A 20851-nucleotide genomic window follows, 5' to 3' on the forward strand; every position below is an offset into this window, starting at 1 on the left:
TAAAGGAAAAAAAGTCATTTTTCAAAATAAAAAAAGTTTAGGTAATTATGAAGTTGGATTTCAAAATTTTAAAAGGAAAATAAGATAAAATTATATATTTTTTAATATTTATGTTAAAATAATAGTTTTACTCTTATCTGTAAAAGAAAATTCTAACAGAAATAAGTCTATAAAGGAGTATTTAGATTCTAGATATTTCACAAATATATATTTGTTTTTGCATCAAAACCTTGCTGAGAAATACTCCTTTAACCTATATAAGATTACTCATGAGAAGGGAGACACTTGTTTTAAATATCCATCAGTATCAACATTTAATATCTATCAGTGTCAACATTAAAGATATTTAAAAAAAAAGAAATGATGTGCTTCTCTTCTAGAAAAGCTTCTTATGAAACCAAAACCTGTGTGAGCTTTTAACAAAGAAACACATTAAAGTACTCAAATGCAATTTTGTGCTTTTAACATTAAGCAATGGCTTCGAATGACACTAAATAACAGCTAAATAGATCAAGACGCACTAGATTTGTAGAAGAAATAAAATCTAGATGCTTAACATATGCAAGTTCTGGCCCAATGCCAGTATAATAAATAATCCCGCCTCTTCACTCGTAAAACATACACCATCAAACGTACTCTCTCAATTTTCTGCACAACGCCCAACTGAATAGGTTCCTTCTTGCACATAATCTACAGTTAACTGAACTGAATAGGATAAAACATCAATGAGAGTTGGCTCAGTATAAGCTCTATCATGTAATATCTTTGCTCATTTTGGTCTGGAACCTCAGAATCTAGAAATTTTTTAAATGCTCTAGAATGTTGAAATGAAATAGAGTAAATTGTTGATGATATTACTCTTCCAGCTCAATGATCTTAACAACAGCTGCGTCTCCAACCTTTTGGCAAACAACTACACGGTCATGAGACTTTATAACTCCAGACGCCTTGCCATGATCGAGAGCAACTTTCACAACTGATTCGTTTGATGCACCTGCTGACCCAGCCTGTAAATCCCAGCGAATCAAAAATTGGAAGCTCATATATATATATATATATATATATATATATTAAGTGTTGTGTTGATATATGTACTGTACTGTGCTTATTTTATTCAAGTATACCGCGTCATGAGAACTGAAGATGAAACTTGACCTATAAGAGCACAATTTAAAGCCCCAGATATACACCTCAACAAGTCATGACTTCTCAATTTCAACAAAACTTCAGAGCCAGTGTCTTACTGTAGAGCGTCTTTTAATTTTCCTCCTAAAAGAGAAATGAATCGTAACATTGAAGTGTTTTAATCAACAATAAATTAAATCATACCAGATGTTGAGAATCTGCTAGCATGGGGAAAAGGCCTCTTACAATAAGCGATTGCCTTGCCTGGCACAAAATCATCGATGGAGCCAATAAAAATTATAAGCTTAGTTCCAACTTAAAGTGTGAAATACATTAAGGACTAGACAGCAGATAATTTAAGGAAGAACATAATTGACCAAAAAAAAATATAAGCATGCAATTAAAATGTTTTCTTTCCAAGAAAGAAAATTTCTAGGCGGTTGTTGGTAGAATATGCTATTTTTAGACTTTGGTGCAGTTAATCATAAATTGTCATATTCTCTGAAATCCATAAAACAAAGAGAGAGACAGATAAATCCCCACCCTCACCCGCAAGCTGTTTGAACAAAGAAGAGTTAAACTGCAGGGAAAGGATATACGAACAAATAAATCAAATTTTATAGTTAAAGAGTTTGACAAACATAATCTCTCACTATATTGTGCCATTATTAATCTATGCTATCTAATTGTATTTTCAGATATAATCTAAGTCAAAAATTTACAATTCAAGTATTTATGTTGTGAGAAATAACATAGGAAGAGAAATAAGAAAAATTCTGTCACATATTACTTTGGGTTACATCCTTGTGTATATACACAAGAATTCTTAAATAGGAAAAATACCTCCACAGAAAAAAAAAAACTAAAAACTAGGCACTAATACAGCCATAACATAATGGCCTATACATTAAAATCCCTAAAATTAAGCTATTGCATGGTTGTCAATTATCTCAAAAATTAAACTAGTACATAGTTGTCAATCATCCTAAAATCCAGTTATTACATAGTTGTCAACACTCCCCCTCGAGGTGGTGCATAGATATATCATCTGCCCATCTTGCAAACCAAAACATGGAAAGACTTATTGGTCAGCCCTTTAGTGAAAACATCGGTTAGCTGATTTTCTGAAAGTATATGAGACATATCTAGAATCCCATTGTTTAACTTTTCCTTGATGAAATGTCAATCAATCTCAACATGCTTTATTCAATCACGTTGGACTTGATTATGAGCAATACTAATCGCCATCTTATTATCACAATATAAATGCATATTTTTGTCATCTAACAACTGTAATTCTTCCATGAATTTTCGAAGCCACATCATTTCACATACACCTTAGGCCATGACGCTATATTCAATCTCTGCACTTGATCTTGCTACTACAGTCTGTTTCTTACTCCTCCAAGTAACCAAGTTACCACCTATAAATGTGTTTTGGTGATACTCAAATGAAATCATGGCTTTATTAAACCTGTCAAACCATGCTTTAGGTGATTGCTTTAAGCCATATAGTGCCTTCTTCAATCGACATACCTTCCCTTTTGTTTTCTCACAATTAAAACTTGAAAGAATTTCCATGAATACTTCTTCTTTCAAATCTCTATGCAAAAAATCATTTTTAACATCAAATTGTTATAGATCCTATCCAAGATTAGTTGCACATGACAACAGAATTTTGATTGAGTTCATTTTTGCAACTGGAGCAAATGTTTCTTAGTAGTTCACACCATAGGTTTCCATGAACCCTTTTGTCACCAGTCAAGCTTTGAATCTATCAATTGATATAATGAACACTCATTTACATCCAATAGGTTTCCTTCCTAATGGAAAATCAACAAGTTCCCATGTTTCATTTTTCGTCAAGGCCTTCATTTCCTCAATCATGGCTTCTTTCCACTTTGGATCATTTATAGCTTCTTGCAAACCCTGTGGAATGGAGACAAAAGACAAAGATAATACAAAGGCTCTATAGGAAGGAGACAAAGAATCAAACGAAACAAAGTTAGACATATGATGTTTAGTACAAGCTCTAACACCTTTTATAATAGCAATGGGAACATCAAGATCATTAGTACTACATTCAAAGTTAGAAGAGCCAGGAGTGGAAGAAGGCTCACCATAGGTTTCCACAGGAACTAAGCTTAGAGGTGGCCTTATTTGTCTTGTCCTTGTGAGTGTATGCTTTCAAGTCTAATCTATCAAGTCTCCCACTCTTACCTTTTTCATCTTCACCACAAGAAATTGGATTTAAAATATTTATAGGTGTATATTGACCCAATGTTGTCACATCTTGTTCCTTAATCTCCCCTTGGAGAGGTGACTGGGATGGAGAAAAATAAGGATCTAATTCTCAAAATGTGACTTCCATACTCACAAAAAACTTTCTACAAGGTGGGTAATAACACTTATAACCTTTCTGAGTTGCAAAGTAGCCAACGAACACACACTTAAGAGCTCGAGGGTATAATTTACCTATATTCCTCTTATGAACAAAACATACACAACTGAAAACATCAGGAGGAACTATGTAAGAATTAGTATCTTGTAAAACTTCCAAAGGGCTTTTAAAGTTTAGTATTCTCAAAGGCATTCTATTAACAAGATACGTTGTTGAAAGTACAACATCCCCCTAATAAGGCTTTGGGACATTCATGGTAAACATAAAGGTCCAAGCCACTTTTAATAAGTGTCTATTCTTTCATTCAAAGACTCCATTCTGTGCACTAGCATTCACACAACTAGTTTGATGCAATATCATATGAGAATTAAGTTAGTCACAAAACACTCCTTCCATGTATTCTATGTCATTGTCAGTTCTCAAAATTTTAACTTTGGCATCAAACTGGTTACAAATCATTTTGTGAAACAACTTAACAAACCATCTCTAACCAAATAATGAAACAGTTTGAGTAAGACCTCATACATCAGAATGAATGGTCATAAAAGGAATTGAACTTTCCTTATTAATAGAAGAATAAGAGGCTTTTGTATGTTTTACAAATTCACAAGCATCACATACTAATGAATTTAGATTGCAATTTTTAAACAAATTAGGATATAAACTTTCTAAAGCAAAAAAAGGTGGATGTTCTAATCTTCTCTGCCACTGGATCAACTGTTGATTATTTGTCATCGAATCCCTTAACAAAGATTGGGTTTTAGATGAGAGTAACGGACTGTAACCTTCATCTAGCAAAAATAAGCCATCTCGCATTCTACCATAACTAATCGTTTTCCCTGTGTTCAACTCCTAAAAGATACAAAAAGATGGATAAAAGACAGCTTTACAATTAAGCTTATTTGTGAGTGCACTAACAGATATGAGATTATTAGGAAAACTAGGAATATGAAAGACTGAAGATAGACTGATGGAAGAAGTACAATTAATGCAACCTTTTCCAAATATAGGTGATAAAGACCCGTCGGCTATATAGACTTTATCTTTACCTAAGCAAGGAGATTAGAAAAGAATTGAAAGAGCCAGTCATATGGTCTAATGCTCCTGAATCTATAATCCAAGGACTATTTCTAGTAGGAGAGTTGGCTATAAGGGCTATACCTGAGTTGGCAAAATTAGAGGAAGAAACCATAGTCGAGGGAGAATCAAGCCCCGACAAAAAATGCTTTAGGGTTTGAACCTCCTCAATAGTAAGACTTCCACTATTGGCAGTTTCACCTGACATTGCCATTTCAAACATATTAGCTTATGATCTAGGAGCACTAACTTGCTTACCACCACGACCTTTAGTTGGCCGACCATAAAGCTTCCAACAATGTTCTTTAGTATATCGCAGCTTCCCACAATAATCACATTTGAGGTGATCTTTTTTTAATGCACTTGTCTCACTAACTTTCATCCATTCACAAAGAAAGTTGGCTATCATGCTTAATCTATCCACTGAGACTGTGTAACATAGCACTTCTTCAACTTTCTTCTTATTGCACATAAGAATATGTTTGTCACAGAGAGGGCAAAAGATCCTTGCCTAGAACTTGAACTCGTATCTGATCATATTCCATGTTTAGCCCAGCAAAAAAATCATATATTTGCTCATTTTCCATGACTTTCTGAAATTTAGTTGCATCTTCAAGACATGTAGCTTGAAAATCTTAATAATAATCAAGTTCTTGCCATAGACCACTCAATTCAGCAAAGTATTGTGCTATAGTCATCTCTCCTTGTTTAATCCCATGCACCTTATTTCACAACTCATAGACCTGAGCATCATTGCCACTTGTGAATAGATTTGAGACGCTGCACTCCATATTTTGAAAGCAGTGTTTAGTAACAAATATCCTCGAGCAATCTATGGTTGCATTGAGTTGATAAGCCAAGACATGACTAAAGAGTTTTCAGATTCCCATCGGTTGAGAGTTGGGTCTGTAATGTTTGGTTTTGGCTTATCCCCTGTAATATAACCCCACAAACCACGAGCTTGGATGAACAAAAGACATGACCTTGACCAAGCAAGGTAATTGGTTCCATCTAGGTTTACTAGGTTGATATGCAGTGAAGGATTTTCGTCCAACAATCCAACTTTAACACCACTGATTGCACTGGCAATCTTAGAACTTTTCCCCTCGGTCATGTTTGATTAAACAAGATAGGCTGCAGTTAGCTTCAAGGCTAAAAAGAGGTAGCAATTTAGAAGAAACCTAAGTAGGTGATAGGCTGTATTTTCAACATTCAAAATAACGATCTCTTCCCAGAAAGCAGAAGCTTAGCCCATATGCTCTAATACCATGTTCTGAGAAATAGGATAGGAAGAGGAATAAGAAAAATTCTATCATATATTACTTTGGGTTACATCTTTTGCGTATATATACAAGAATTCTCAAATAGGAAAAATACCTCTACAAGAAAAAAAAAACTAAAAACTAGGCACTAATACAGCCATAACATAATGGCCTATACAATAAAATCCCTAAAATCCAGTTATTACATAGTTATCAATTATCTCTAAAATCCAGTCATTACATAGTTGTCAATCATCCTAAAATCCAGTTATTACATAATTGTCAACAATTTACAATCTACTAAAGGTCTAGTGAAATAGAATAGCTGCAACAGACAATCAAAATCAATAACACACCTCAAAAGCACCAGTGAAAGACCAGCATAGTTGATTTGTCTTAAGCCGAGGGATGACAACAGATATCACAGGCATTGTTGGTCTATATTTTGCAATCAACCTACAATGATACAGAATATCTAAGACAACATGCACTAGTATCTATGAAAAGGTTTACATACCATGGACGCCCATCTTACACAGTTAACAAAAAGTAACAGTAAAAGAAAACAGACCTTGCAGCTCTTCCACTTGAAGTAAAGCAGATAATTGCAGAGGCCTTAACCTTGATGGCTGCACGTACCTATAAAAAGACCAGAATAAAAACTTCAATTCCAGAGTTTGCTTCAGTCAAATAAACATTTCTGTGAGGCTAAAATGCATGGTGGTACAAACATAACTGTAGAGAAGGAAAGATTGGTTAAGGAGATAAAAAAAAAAACAAAACATGAAAACAAGTACCGCAGAGGAAGCAATGGATTCCAAATGAGTCATTGGTTCTCCAACATATTTGACAGCTCTCTTGAAATACAGGTCATGGTTAAATACCTTCTCTGCCTGCAAACAGCAAATTTTTTTATATTATCACATTATATAAGAAAATACAGGACGATATTAAAAGTACACAAGAATTTGTCTCATTCACTAATTGACAATTTTGCTTGATTGATGTTACATGCCTAGGTAAGAACAAAAAGTGAACACTTATTCCCTTTTAGTAGAATTTCAATATTTGCCAAACAGTTAGAAGTGGGCAATATGTGCTGAGTATGAACACTAGCCCATACTAACAATCTACAACAGAAAGAAGCCAGCATATACAAGCATTGCAGAAAATAAATGAAAGAGCATCTTAATAAAGGAATGGGAAAAATGAAATCCTCATAGGCCATACCACCTAAGTCTGTGCAAAGCCATGTGAAAAAGTTGACACTGAAAATCTTACCCATGAAATATACAAGAAAGCAGCTGCATAAATTGTTGTTCTTACTTACCAAAAAAAAAAATTGTTGTTCTTGTCCGACAACAAAGAGAAAGAAAAAAGAAGTATCCTCACCAAGAGACAAGAATATGGACAAACTTTTAGTTTCCAAAATTGAGCAAAACTTACCTCAGCACAAATTTTTCCAACAATAGATACTGCCTCAATAGGGTACAATCCTCGCAAAGTCTCTGCTCCAAGAAGAATCGCATCACTCCCTGAACCCAAAATAAAAAGGATAACAATAATAATAAATATAAAACAAAAACTAAGATCCTAGTTCAGCGTATACTACAATTTACAAGATGTCAGCAACAACTTGGTGGTCAAAACTGGAAGAAATGCAATAATATGAAATGTCAAAGTTACCATTTTCTCACATCAAAACATTATCAATCACTATCATCAAGATTTCCACAAAAAACACATTTAGTATTAAAACTAGACATGTCCAAGTTACCATCCAATACAGCATTGGCAACATCAGTTGCTTCAGCACGAGTAGGTCTCAGGTTATCGGTCATGCTGTCAACAACACGAGTAATCACCGTAGGCTTTCCAGCCATGTTACACTGGTAAATAGCAGCCTTCTGAAATAGAAATACCTAGAAATCCAAAATTGATTATTACTAGAAGAATCTCAATTAGTTTCATACATCTTTGACCATAGGTGAATGCATAGACAATTACATGCATAACACACACAAAAACTCCTGTAAGTAAAATGGGATGACCTAATAATGGGCATTCCCATTTCTGTGATTATCATTATTAGCAAGGCTGGCATCATAGAGAAACCCCCCTCTAATGAAGGTAACTCTTACACCTCCCATCACTATGATGTACAAGAAGAAATGTGAGGGCAAAAACAGGGGAGTATTGGCTTGTGGTGAGGTGGAAAAATCTGTTACTGTAGCAAAAGGTGAGACATGTGGGAATGAAAGGAGAATTGGTGGAGTGTGGAAATGGAACAGCAATACATAAAAAGGCATGAAAGACAAAGGAATTAAGAATAAACGGTTGCCAGCATTGTTCTCTTTTCCTTCAACTAATTTTCTGCTTGTTTGGTTGAATTGTACAGTTAGATTGTGAACAAATAAACCTGGGTTGAGCCAATTTCAGAAACATTTTGCTGGTTGTGTGTAGATATTGAAGTGTTTGGGTTGATTTGTACAGGCTTCTATCGGCAACCCAGTCTCTTTCAAAACAGCACTTGTTCATGCGTATCAGAAATAGCAGCAAATAGATTGTCGCAAACACGTCGTACTGATGCCAAAAATGCAATGTGAGTGCAACACACTTAACAATCAATGAGTGACACCATTAATGCATACATGTATCATGTAGTCTACAATATTTCTAGGCAATTTTTCAGTAAATCCTCTCCTTCACTATACTTTTATGCGTTTTTGATAAACGTTTTACTCATAATGAAAAACAGATCTCATCAAATATTTCACAGTTGACAATTACTTTACTTATCCATGTGCAGTTGGTGCATAAGAATTTTCAAGAATAACCACATCACGAAAAGCATGACCATCAATATCAAAGCTCAAAATTGTAAAATATATACTTTGTTCACATTTGAAAGTTTACCTTTTCCGGGGGAAGATCTACCCCTAAATTTCCACGGGCAAGAATGATTCCATCCGCTTCTTGTAAAATCTCATTAAAATGAGTTATTCCCTAGTTTATATGATAAAGAAGAAAATGCATATTCAAAAATTTAAAAAAAAAAAAGATTATCTAAACTTTGAAAGGTGTAAGGAAGCTGATGATTTATGAAAATAACCTCTATATTCTCAATTTTTGCAAAAATTTGAGTTTGATTAAGGCCACCAAATTTCAAAAGATAATCACGAGCCTGCATACGGTCACAAAAGAATGTAAAAAGCAAACTGGAAAGAAAATTACTAAGTGCAGTAACCCAAAATCCATAAGCCAATCAAAAGGAAAGTTGGATCTGAATTGAAAATTAAAAAACAATTAACGCGAACAAAAGAAAAAAAAGAAGTGACCGAAAGAAAATAGATTGTTTTAGATAAAAACAGTACAGTAAAGAAGAATTCCCAGTGGGAAATTTCCTACTTGGCGAATATCTTCTGCATGCCGAGTATATGACAAAGAAAGGATATCTATTTTGTTTTGAACACCAAATGAGCTTATAACCTGATACACAATTAAAACGTTAGGAAGCTTTCAATATCAAAACCAGAGCACAAAATCTTCTCAAAGTAATATTGCACTGAACTTATTCATATTCATCAAATATCATCTATGTCAAATGAAGCATAAGATATCACCACTTAATCATACCTTCTATAATAATGGGACATAAATCAGGAATCGGTTTCAGAATAATTGAATAAAGCAATGGAATGTAAGCCAAATTTAATCCCTGTTATGGGATGACAATCAAGATATCAGATTGACAGGATAATGAATCAGAACAATACAATTCAAAGTGTAGGTACACAGCAACATATCGTCGACAAAGACCAAAATCCTTTTCACAGAATTATTAGGTGGAGAATCAGATAAACGCCAATGTCCCATGGTTTTTTAAACACTAAGGTAGTATTCAGTATTGATTTTTAACAAATTTTTTTTTGTTTTACAGATGCAAAAACACATAAAATTGTATTTAATAATAGTATTTGAAGAAAACACAAAGTATTTTTACACTTCTTCAAAAACTAGTATCCACGGCATTTTCGTTGTTTTTGTTATTAAAAAGCAGTCTGAGAATATGGTACAGCACACTTATAACTGAGCATGAAAATGCATAACACAATTTCTCATTTTCATTTTATGATACAGTCTTTCAAAATTATTTTTTCTAGTTGATATTTGACAAACCCCAAATTATCAGACACAAAAAGAACAAATGACCTACTTATCTTTATCAGTTATTGTTGGCAAATCAATACGAATTTGAGAGACATGCAAAGTATACAACTGCCGAGCCAAAGTAGCAGAATTCTTTATCAAACAAACCACATCTTCACCAATCACATCGGTAACCTACATAATTAAAACAAAAATCATATAAGTAATATTTCAATTTGGAGAAGAACATTGGTAGACCTTTGTTCTTTATGCATTTGATAACTAGCCAGCTTGTAAGAAATCATATTGAAATTGGGTGTGCAACTAGCAAGCCAAATGACCGTTTTCTTGCTTAATGAAAAAATAAAGACAAATGTTTCCTGTTTGAAATAGATTGGCTTGTGTCAGCAACTTAGTTTTAGTTAAATAATACGCCCAGCCCCAAGAGACATAGTATCATTGACCTAGTGACTGAACTCATCTGTTCATGTTCCCCTACCTCTAACCACACAGAAGTAGTTTCACTTCCTGTAAATAGATATTGTCCAATAAAAATAGTGTCTCCGTTCTTCACCGCCTGCAAAGACCAACTTAAGACATTCAGTTATAGCAACAGTGAAAAGTAGCTCCAGAAAGATCATGTGATAAAGTAGATATAAACAACTAAAATAGCTATAACATTTTTCCACACAAAAATTTAGATTTAAAGCACCAGGGCTAAAAGGAAAGAGCAAAAAACAAACAAAGGGATAGACAAATTAAAAAGAAGGTCATGGAGCCTCTCAAATAAACATGGAGAAAAAGGCATTCGTGACAACCCCAACAGAACCAGCTTTAGTCCATTTGAGATAACAGACAATTCACTTATTCCTTGCATATCCAACTATGTAAGGAATCCAAGGACAAAACAGTGAAAGACTAAGGATAAGAAGGATTTCAAGCATGGAGCTGGCCCAATCTTTTCCCACACAAGGTTCAAAAAGATACATAAATGGAAGTCAGACCACGTAACATAACTGCACCATTATATGATATCAGATATACCTTAACCCTAACTTCTGAAAAGTTAAACAGAGGTCAAATCTAGGGCTACATGTGAAACCTTATATCCAGAGAGGTAAACCAACCAGTCTCATCATAATTGTGTTTAGAGAAAAAAATTTACCACCAGATATGTTTAGAGAAGACACAAACCACTAATGAGTCTCCAGGCGTAACAAACAGCTAGTATTGTATGGCTCCAAGATAAAAGCAAGATATAAACGTTTATGAAAAATGAAAGTACTCCCAACATTTGAAAAGAAAAATAATTCACAAGTCAAATGAAAAATAGATACATGTAAAAGACCTTTGAGAGGCCAGAAAAAGTTATTGGCAGCAAATTTGAAGAAGCTTCTTTGTCTTGATCTGGTGTTAGGACAACTGTAGTATCTGCCTGAAGGGAAATTGGGTGTTCAGTTGTGTTAACTACTTGCAATTCTGGACCAACCGTGTCTAACACAACCTGGAAAAATAGATTCAGAAAAAAAAGGGAAAATTCATAGAGCCTTCATTATGCTATAAATTTGGAGACTAAATTGATAGAATAATTCTCTTAATACATGATATAATAAATAAAAGATTTTTAAAGTGCATAACATGGAGGAAAGGTCATCAATGTGAGAAAGCAAGCGTACCGCACAGAGCTTCTTGGTACTCTTAATATCTACCTTCAGATTTTCCAGTGTCTCTTGGTGAAATGCAGCATCACCCCATGAAAAATCAAACCTTGCCACTGATGCAAAACCAACAAAGAAAAAGAGGAAATGATTAACAGCCAAACCATGTTAAATTAACCCCTTGAATAAACTCAATTACAAATTTCTAGCTTAGTAAAATACTAATTGAGGAAAACAACACACATATAGTTAACCTTATGGTCTTTGGCCTACAAGAAAACAAATGCATGCAAAAATACAAATAATTAATTAATTAGTCAAGAGTGTGAACAATATCCTAAAACTAATATGCCTCCCATTAACTATTAACTGAAACAAAGTTACTCAATTAAGGGTTATACATAATCTTTGGATAGTTGAATAAGTGACTTAATTTTTCCAACAAAAGATCCTCAATAATATTTAATACCCTAAATTTGGCAACCCAAAAGTGTCAAGCAAATAAAAAATGAATTGAATCGAAAACAGCAGTAACCGTAGACAAAGGTAAGCATAAACAGCAAAGAGATACCAGACATTCCAGCATTGAGGCAACCAGATATTATCTCAACAGACCTCGATCTTTGACCAAGAGTTCCAATTAGTTTTGTCAATGCAGGAAAGGAAGTCTGTAGAACACATTCAAAACATTGTCAAATTTATGATATGATAAGCAGCAAACTCTTGAATAGTCATCATAACCAAAGTTCAAGAAAAAATGTCAACACAAAAACAAAGAAAATTTTACACAAAGATCATAAATCCTTTACTAGACTAGGGTATGATATGGCACTAATTCAGTATCATTGCCAAGTTTCAAGGCAGGATGGCCACATTTACAAGAGATTTTATTGCAATCGATTCCAGAACATGCCATACATATATAAGTTGTTTGTTACCAAAGCCTTCGATCACTTCACTGTAGCATTCTCATATAATGCTATCTCTTCCTCAATGGAAATGTCAAAATAATTTAAAACTAAAATTTCTAAAGAAGAGCTAAACTTTTAGAAACTAAAAGGAATCAAAAACCCATGACCAAAATAAAACAATATAAGAATCTCGGTCATAAAACCTATATCATCCTAATAAGCTGAAAAATATACCACAAGTGAAGTTCAAGTATAATTTTACTTTCAATTTCTATTTCCTACATTTTCTCAGCAACCAAACAGCGTGATGCAAGTACAAGAAGCACAAAAATCTCGGTAACAGTGTTTGTGCTAGCTTAAAATATACATCAAAGCCAAATAGTTGCTCATTTACCTCTACAAAGTGAAAATTCCATTTAATTTTCTTTTACTCCTCCTTTCCTACAATTTGTCAGCAACCAAACAGCTGATCGAAGTACAAACACTATAAGAATTCCCAAAAGTCCTGGTTCGGTTGCTTAAACACCTTTCCCATTAAGTCAAACAATAGCTAACTACTTCACCGTACGAAGTCAAAACTCTACTCCCTTTTCCTTAATTTTCCTCCATTTTCTCAGCAACCAAACAGTACGAAAAGAGATCAAGCAACGACAAAACTAAATATAAAAAAATCAGTGAACTACTACAAACATGCTGCACTTACTGGCATTGAAGGCTCAAGAATTGAAGCCATTCTGATTGGTTCTTCAAGAAGTAAGCTATTGGAAGGCATTTTTTAGGTATTTTTCAAAGTGCATCAAGATTTGAGAATTGAAATGATTGGATCTTAGTGTGAGTTTTAGACGGGGACCGAGACGGTTTGGTTTTGATTATTTGTTAGTTGGTGGTGCATGGGCAGTTGGTGTTTGATCAGTGTTGTTCGGAATCGGAACCATTTACGGCTATAATGTACATTTTTGGGTTTCATAGTGTCAGTATTTTACCAGTGGCAAAAGGCCAAATATTAATGTCCACCCCAGGTTTGATGAAATATATTAGAACATTTTAAGATTGAAAAAACCATTTTTACGTCCCTCTGTTAAATTTAATAAAAAATTTTGTTACATTTTTAATAAAATTGTTGAAAGGACAAAAATAATTAGATAACATTTCTTCCCAAAAAAATTTTTACTAAATATTTTTTATTTTAATTTATATTAATTTTAATTATAAATAATGGCATATAATTGTATGTTTAAAGAGTAAAATGATAAGGGTGTTAATAAATTCTTTAAGGGGTAATTGAAAATTTAAAAAAGTTTAGAAGTGTTTTAAAATTTTTCATGTTTAAATATATGTCTCCATTAGCCTAAAACACACTATTGGAGTATAAATATATAAGGGAGAATATAATAATTTTCAAAACAAGATAAGAGAAATATCTTTTTTCCCTAATAAGCTTTATAAAATGACATGTACACCCCCACAAAATTATTCATAGTTCAATTTAACATATATGTTATTATAATTTTTAAGAGTAATGTTATGCGTACCTACTTTAAGTACATAAATATATACACACTTACATATGACATCATATAAGTAGATGTTATTTGATCTTTAATTCAAAATCACTCAATCACTTGATAGTACATATCAAGTGTATATCTATTTGTATATTTAGAGTTGGTACACATACTTTTGTTGATATTTTATACCTTGGGGAGAAAATATAGTCAATTACATCTTTATCATAATATTTAGATAAAATAACATAAAAATATTTTTATTGTTAAAAATAATCGTTGACTTTGACAAATGGATGGGAAAATGGTTTTTTTTTTAATCAATAAAATTATGTGTGTATACTTTTAAGTAATAATTGAATATATAAAAAATTTGTCACAATATGATTGAGTGATTTTAAATTAAGGATAATATAATATTCAATCACATGATAACATATTATTTATGTATCTAATTATGTACTCAAAAGTATATGCACATAACATTAATCTTTTCAAATTTAAAGGGTCTAGTTAATAAATACAAGAATGGTAAAAAAGGGTACAAGAATTATCTGACAATGGTGAAAAATATGTTTAGAAAAAACAGTAATAAAATTTGAATAAACAAAAAAGATATGAAACATGTATATACAAGTTTAATATGGTATATTGTCAATAATACATTTCTAAAAATACAATAATATTAATCGTAATTTTAATACTTTTCATAAATCTACTAATTAAAATCAATATAATAATTTAAATATAAAGTATCTAATTAACTATTATACTTAGAGATGGCAATTAGGCTTGGCTGAATGGAGGCCCAGCCCAAGGCATGAGAAATAGGTCTAACCCAAAAGGACTTGACTTGACACTATAGCATGTCGTGCATAACCCATGCGTCTTTTAGGACAAAGTCGTGGGCCTAGGTGTCAAGATAATGGGCCAAGCTATTCATTACTATTCATAATATTTAAAAAATATATAATTTAATTAATTAATTATTATAATATAAAAAATTATAAATATTTATAAGAAATAAAAATTTTAAACTTAAAAAAATAAGTTTTGAGTTCTTTGAATCAATCCCACATGTATGAGATAACCAAAATTTTAGTTTGGTTAAAATATATTACTTAACCTTTATATATAGTAGGTGAAAAAAGTGAAAGGTTTTATTCTTTTATATATGAGACTCTTTACAAAGAGCAACAATATAAGTGTAAAAGTCCTACATCTAAAAGAATGCAGTCGCTCATTTCATTCATGCACTATAAATAAAAACTAAACAAAACAGGAATTTCAACTAAACTCATATTTTAGATCTAACATTGATAAAATTAATTATGAAAACTCAACTCAACTATTATAAATAAATTTGTCTTCTTTTTAATCATAATTTAATTTCCTAACATATTTTCTAACAAAAAAACATAATTAAAAAAATTATTTAATAAAGAAATTTTATTAAAGTTAATGGGTTGGCTCATTAAGGGTTTAGCCTCTTATATATAAGGTCAGCCCTTAAGCTTTAAAATTTTCAAGGGTCAATCTGGCTTAGAGGCTTGTCACTTTGTAGGCCTAAGGCTTGGCCCAGCCCAGCCCATGGGCTGTGTTAGAGTCAACTTAGTCCGGTTCATCGTCATCTTTAATTAAACCTAATATAATATAATATATAATCAAGATTTAATTATCACAAAAAATTATTATTTTATGAATTTTTTATTAAATGTAAAGTATTTATTTGACTATTAAGTAGACTTTAAAATTAGGTGCATTTAAAGCTAGTTAATCGAACTGGTTTGCCAATTTTTTGAATCAAACCGAATTTTTGGTTTGGAAAAAATCATAAACCAAAATTGAATTGATTTAAAGATTAATCGATTTTTTAACCGAACCGAAAATACCAATTAATTTAAACCAATCGGTTTTTGAATCGAATTTAAAAAAATTATCATATTTTATTATTTTTTCTAATTTTTTGGAAAATATATTCAATATTTTATTAAATTTTTATTCAGCTTTTTAAAAACTGGTTTGGTTAACTGGTTTTGAAAATTAGACAAACCGATAATGGAACTGAAAATTCAACTTTTCTATATTTTCGAATCGGTATCAGAACCGATTTTTCAAATAACTTGTTTTTTGATTGATTTTCTGTTCAAAAATTAATTCGGTTCAATTATCAGATAATATTGAACACCCCTACTTTAAATTATCATTTTATGAATTTTTTATCAAATCATCACAAAAATATTATGATTTGATAATGTTTGAGCTAAGAAAATTAAACAAGTGTGTATGAAAGACCTATGGAATACTTTCATAATGTCATGTTTTCAACAAAGTTGATACACTAGAAAAAGATGTACGATCATCATCTACAATTAAAATATTAAACTTACCCATAGAGGTTTTTGGTTTGAAAGATCAACCCATTTTTCCACACATTATAATAAAAGTTTGAAAGTTTCTTACTTTAAGTCCTCAACAAGCTTGACAAAAGATGAGTTCATAGAAAAATATGATGCAAAAGACAATAAAAAATTACTTTTTTGGAGAATTTCAAAGATAAAGGGTGAAGTCCAACTAAGAGGCAATGTTGATACAGTGAAAAAGAGTTAATGAAAAAACGTTTTGTTATTACTATGAAAATTGAAAGCACAAGAGAGCAAAAGAGGTTAGAGGTTTTGATTAAAAAAATTTGATTTTTGGTTTTATATAGTAATAACATTATGGTAATTAATTTATAAAAAAACAAAAAAAAAAAACAACAAAAATATGTATTTAATATGGGAAATGTGTAAAATACGCATGTAATATGTTTTTGGTTCAAAAATTAAGAATGGTGTGTTTAAAATGAAAATTAAATGGAAACATGGATAATTTATGTTTTTACTAACTAGGATTAAAAAATGGAATTCATTGTCATTTGGCCTTTTCAAATTTTAAAAGGGCCAAATAACTATGTCCCACCTAAGGTTTGGTGGATTAACTTATTTTCAACCTTTACATTTGAAAAGATAGATTTCTTACTTATCCATTAAATTTGTTATAAAATATGTTAATTTTTTTATAAAATATTAAAAAAACGAAAACGCTCTCTAGCTAAATAATACTGTGCCCACAAAAGTTTATCAAATAATTTCTATTTCACTAATTTTTATTAATTTAAAATGAAAAAATAAAAAATGACTAGTAGAAGTATAAATAGGTGTCAATAACATATTAATTTCAAAACAAGAGAATTTTCCAAAAAAAAAGGGAAATATCTTTTTTCTCAAGTAAGTTTTATGTAATCACATTACACTTCACAATATTATTCATACCTCAATTCAACATATGTGTTGTTATAATATGTTAAACCTTGAAGAGAAAATATAATCAATTTCACCCCTATTAATATATTTAGACAAAATGACAAAAAATTCATTTAACTATTAAAAATACCGATCGACTTTAACAGATGGGTGAAAATATAGTTTTTTCAAATCAATACAACACTGTTGCATACACTTTTGAGTATATAATTGAAGACACAGATAATGTGTTATCATATAATTAGATAATTTTGAATAACGGATAATATAATATTTAATTATATGATAACACATTATTCATATATCAAATATACACTCAAAAGTGTGTGTATATATAGCATTGTTATTTTCAAATTCAAAGGGTGGACATCATTTATTTCCCACCCAAAGTTTGGTGAAATGACGATTTTCACAATTTAAGTTTGCAAAAGTCAATTTTTCACTCATATGTTAAATTTATTATATTTAAAAGACAAAAAAAAAAACCCTCAAGCTAAATAACATTGTGCCCACAGAAGTTTATCAAATAATTTTTATTTCCCTACTTTATATTAATTTCAAATAAAAATAAAGAAATTACAGTATAAGTATAAATAGAGATGTCAATAACATATAATCGTATCTTCGAAATAAATTATTTTTTTTTAATTTAGGGGTGTTAATGAAAATTTTAAGAGCTTTTATAAATTCTTAAAAAGTTTAGGGTGTTTTTAATATGCCCCTCAATACTTTCAAAAATTATAATTATACCTCTAAAAATGAATAGATTACAATAAATTAGTGTATAAATATTATATTAATACTATTAAGACAATAAATATATTTTTAAAATATATAGAGTGAATATAATATTTTTAAAAACAAGATTGGGAAAATGTTTCTTTACCCCCTTTTAAGTTTTAACAATAACACTTACACCCATAATTACACTTCATATTATGATATTTAGATAAAATGACATAAATACCCTTTGACTATTAAAACTATCAGTTGATTTTAACAGATAAGTGGAAAATTAACATTTTTAAACTTAAAATATGAGAATTGTCATCTTATCACATCTTAGGTAGGAAATAGTTATTCAGCCTTTTGAAAAATACTTTGTATTCCTATGCAGTAAGTATTAGTTTGAATTTGAAGAGTGATTCGTCGGGTTTTAAAAGACTTCTGCTCAGTTATAACATCAATCACATTTTTTAAGAGTTGGGTAAATGGGGCTCAAATTGAACCTGACTCAGGCACTCATGTCCCAACCCTTTTCAAAATGCAAGACTCTATTCGATTCTAGTCCAAGCCCTATGTAGGGGCTTGGTGATCCAGGCCTAAGATTAGATGTTTGGGCCCATTGTGTTTTATATAATTTTTAATTTATTATTTATAATTGCAACTAATATTAATTTAAATTTTTAATTAATTTTTAGAATTTTAAATTATATGTAAATAATTTTTAATATAAGTTGTAACTGAGTAATACATACGTATTACTAATATGATGTTAGATGATTAAAAATTACAATATACAAATTATAATTTTCAAATTACAATTAAATGAAATAATGATTAAAATTGTTACAAATTATATTATAATTCTTATTATATTTACTCTTACTTTAATTTTTAGGGTTATCCATTAAAAATTTAAAATAATCATATTTCAATTTTCATAATTTACAATGATATTTGAATAGATAAGTATTGTTAAACAACAAATTAAACAAATCTAAATACAAATTAATCTTTAATTCAAATATCAAACAAATAATAACTTATCCATAAATAAAATTAATAATATTGCACAGGGTCTTCAAAATCTCCAAAACACTGATATTAAGATTTTGCAGTTTGAGGGTAGTAATTAATTTGAGACCAAAACTTTAATTATTAATTTGGATAAGGCCAAAATTGGTAATTGTGGCATTTGGGGTTTGATGATTTCTTTGAATTTTAAATCAATTAGCTATGTTCTATGATTTCTTTGGAATTCAATTTAGAGTTTCATTTTTCAATTTCTGTAATTTCTTATTATGAGATTTGAAGTTTATTTGGTATATTTCATCTATATCCTCTGTCATTATAAGATAACAATCACCTCATATCTGTATAAGATCACAATACAATGACTTTGTTTATCTAATAAACTTCATTTATGATAAAAATCGATACTTGTGAGATATTGGAAAGGCACAAGGTGATTGCTATCCTATAATGACAAAGGATATAGATGGAAGGTGATTTCGTAACAATAAAAAACATAATTGACAAGTTAAAAAGATAGTACAAATGAGTGAAACTTGCCAAGAAACATTTTTCTTGTTATTTATGGGTTAAAAGATTTATAGTTGCATATGTTTTTAGGATCGGTTAGTAACAACATAACTAGTCATTTTTTTGACATAACTCTCATATATTTTAACAAAGGAATAATTCTTTCTTTGTCTCTCAATCAAAAGTAAACAAATAAAGGATAGAAAGTGCTCATAATATATAGTGTTTCGAAGTTTTCTATTCTAAAGTCTCTTACATCCACTTCATCTAATAAGCCCCTCGAAGTTCAACTAAACACTTAAACCTTTACACTAGTTTATTTGAAATTTTGTCTAATACAATAGTTAATTCCTAATTTCATCCACAATGATTTGAATACAATTATTTGAATGTGAAAATGTCTCTCCAAGGTTGAACTCAGAAGTTAAATACAATAGCTCTTTCAAAGATATAAGTTTGATCTTAGTGAGAGAAAGGAAACTTTACTTGAGAAGAAGGAATAAATGTAGGTTAATATAATATGCTTTCTAACATTTTCCAACTTAAATTCACTTCAATTTATAGGCAAATGGTGTTAGAAAATGTTAAAAGAGTCATTAGGTGGAGATTTGTATCCATCAACATTTGAAAAAGATATATTTCTCTTGAAAACCATAGGTGCACGAAAGTGCTTACTTGATGCATGATTGTCCCTGACTAAGAGATCTTCTTTTCAAATGAAGTCAACCTTGGTAAGACCCTTAACAGTCAATTTCTCTTCTTTCGCCACAGGTCTACACTGACATGCTTTTCTTATACATGACCGTATGTAGCTCTATGCATATGTCTACTAGAACTTTGGAATTGTGAATGATGACTTGAATGGCTAGAATTTTGCCTATACATGAGCTTATATGGACTTGTCATAGGTGTGCACTGACTTTGACTTGGATAAGCTTGTCTTGACTTTGACCATGCATGACAAGTGTGTACAAGAAACTTTGCTCGTGTGTCTTCATATTTAACCATAAACGAGCATGCATAGTTCTTATGCACAGGAATGGATAAAACTTTGACTTTTGCTTGCGTTGACTCAAATTCAATTCAAATGGGAAGGATGCATAACTACCTCTTCCTTGTGACACGCGTGAAAATTTGAATGCATGAGTGTTCATGTTTGATTTGAAGAAGTTCACAATCATAAAATGGTGAAC

At 31.0% G+C, this 20851-nt stretch overlaps 1 pseudogene; it reads right to left on the reverse strand.

Annotated features, from left to right (window-relative positions):
* Positions 1–438: 438 nt before the first annotated feature.
* On the reverse strand, positions 439–13534 carry LOC123193254 (annotated as a pseudogene).
* Positions 13535–20851: the final 7317 nt, after the last annotated feature.

Source organism: Mangifera indica, chromosome 12, assembly GCF_011075055.1.
Source record: "Mangifera indica cultivar Alphonso chromosome 12, CATAS_Mindica_2.1, whole genome shotgun sequence".
NCBI lineage: Eukaryota > Viridiplantae > Streptophyta > Magnoliopsida > Sapindales > Anacardiaceae > Mangifera > Mangifera indica.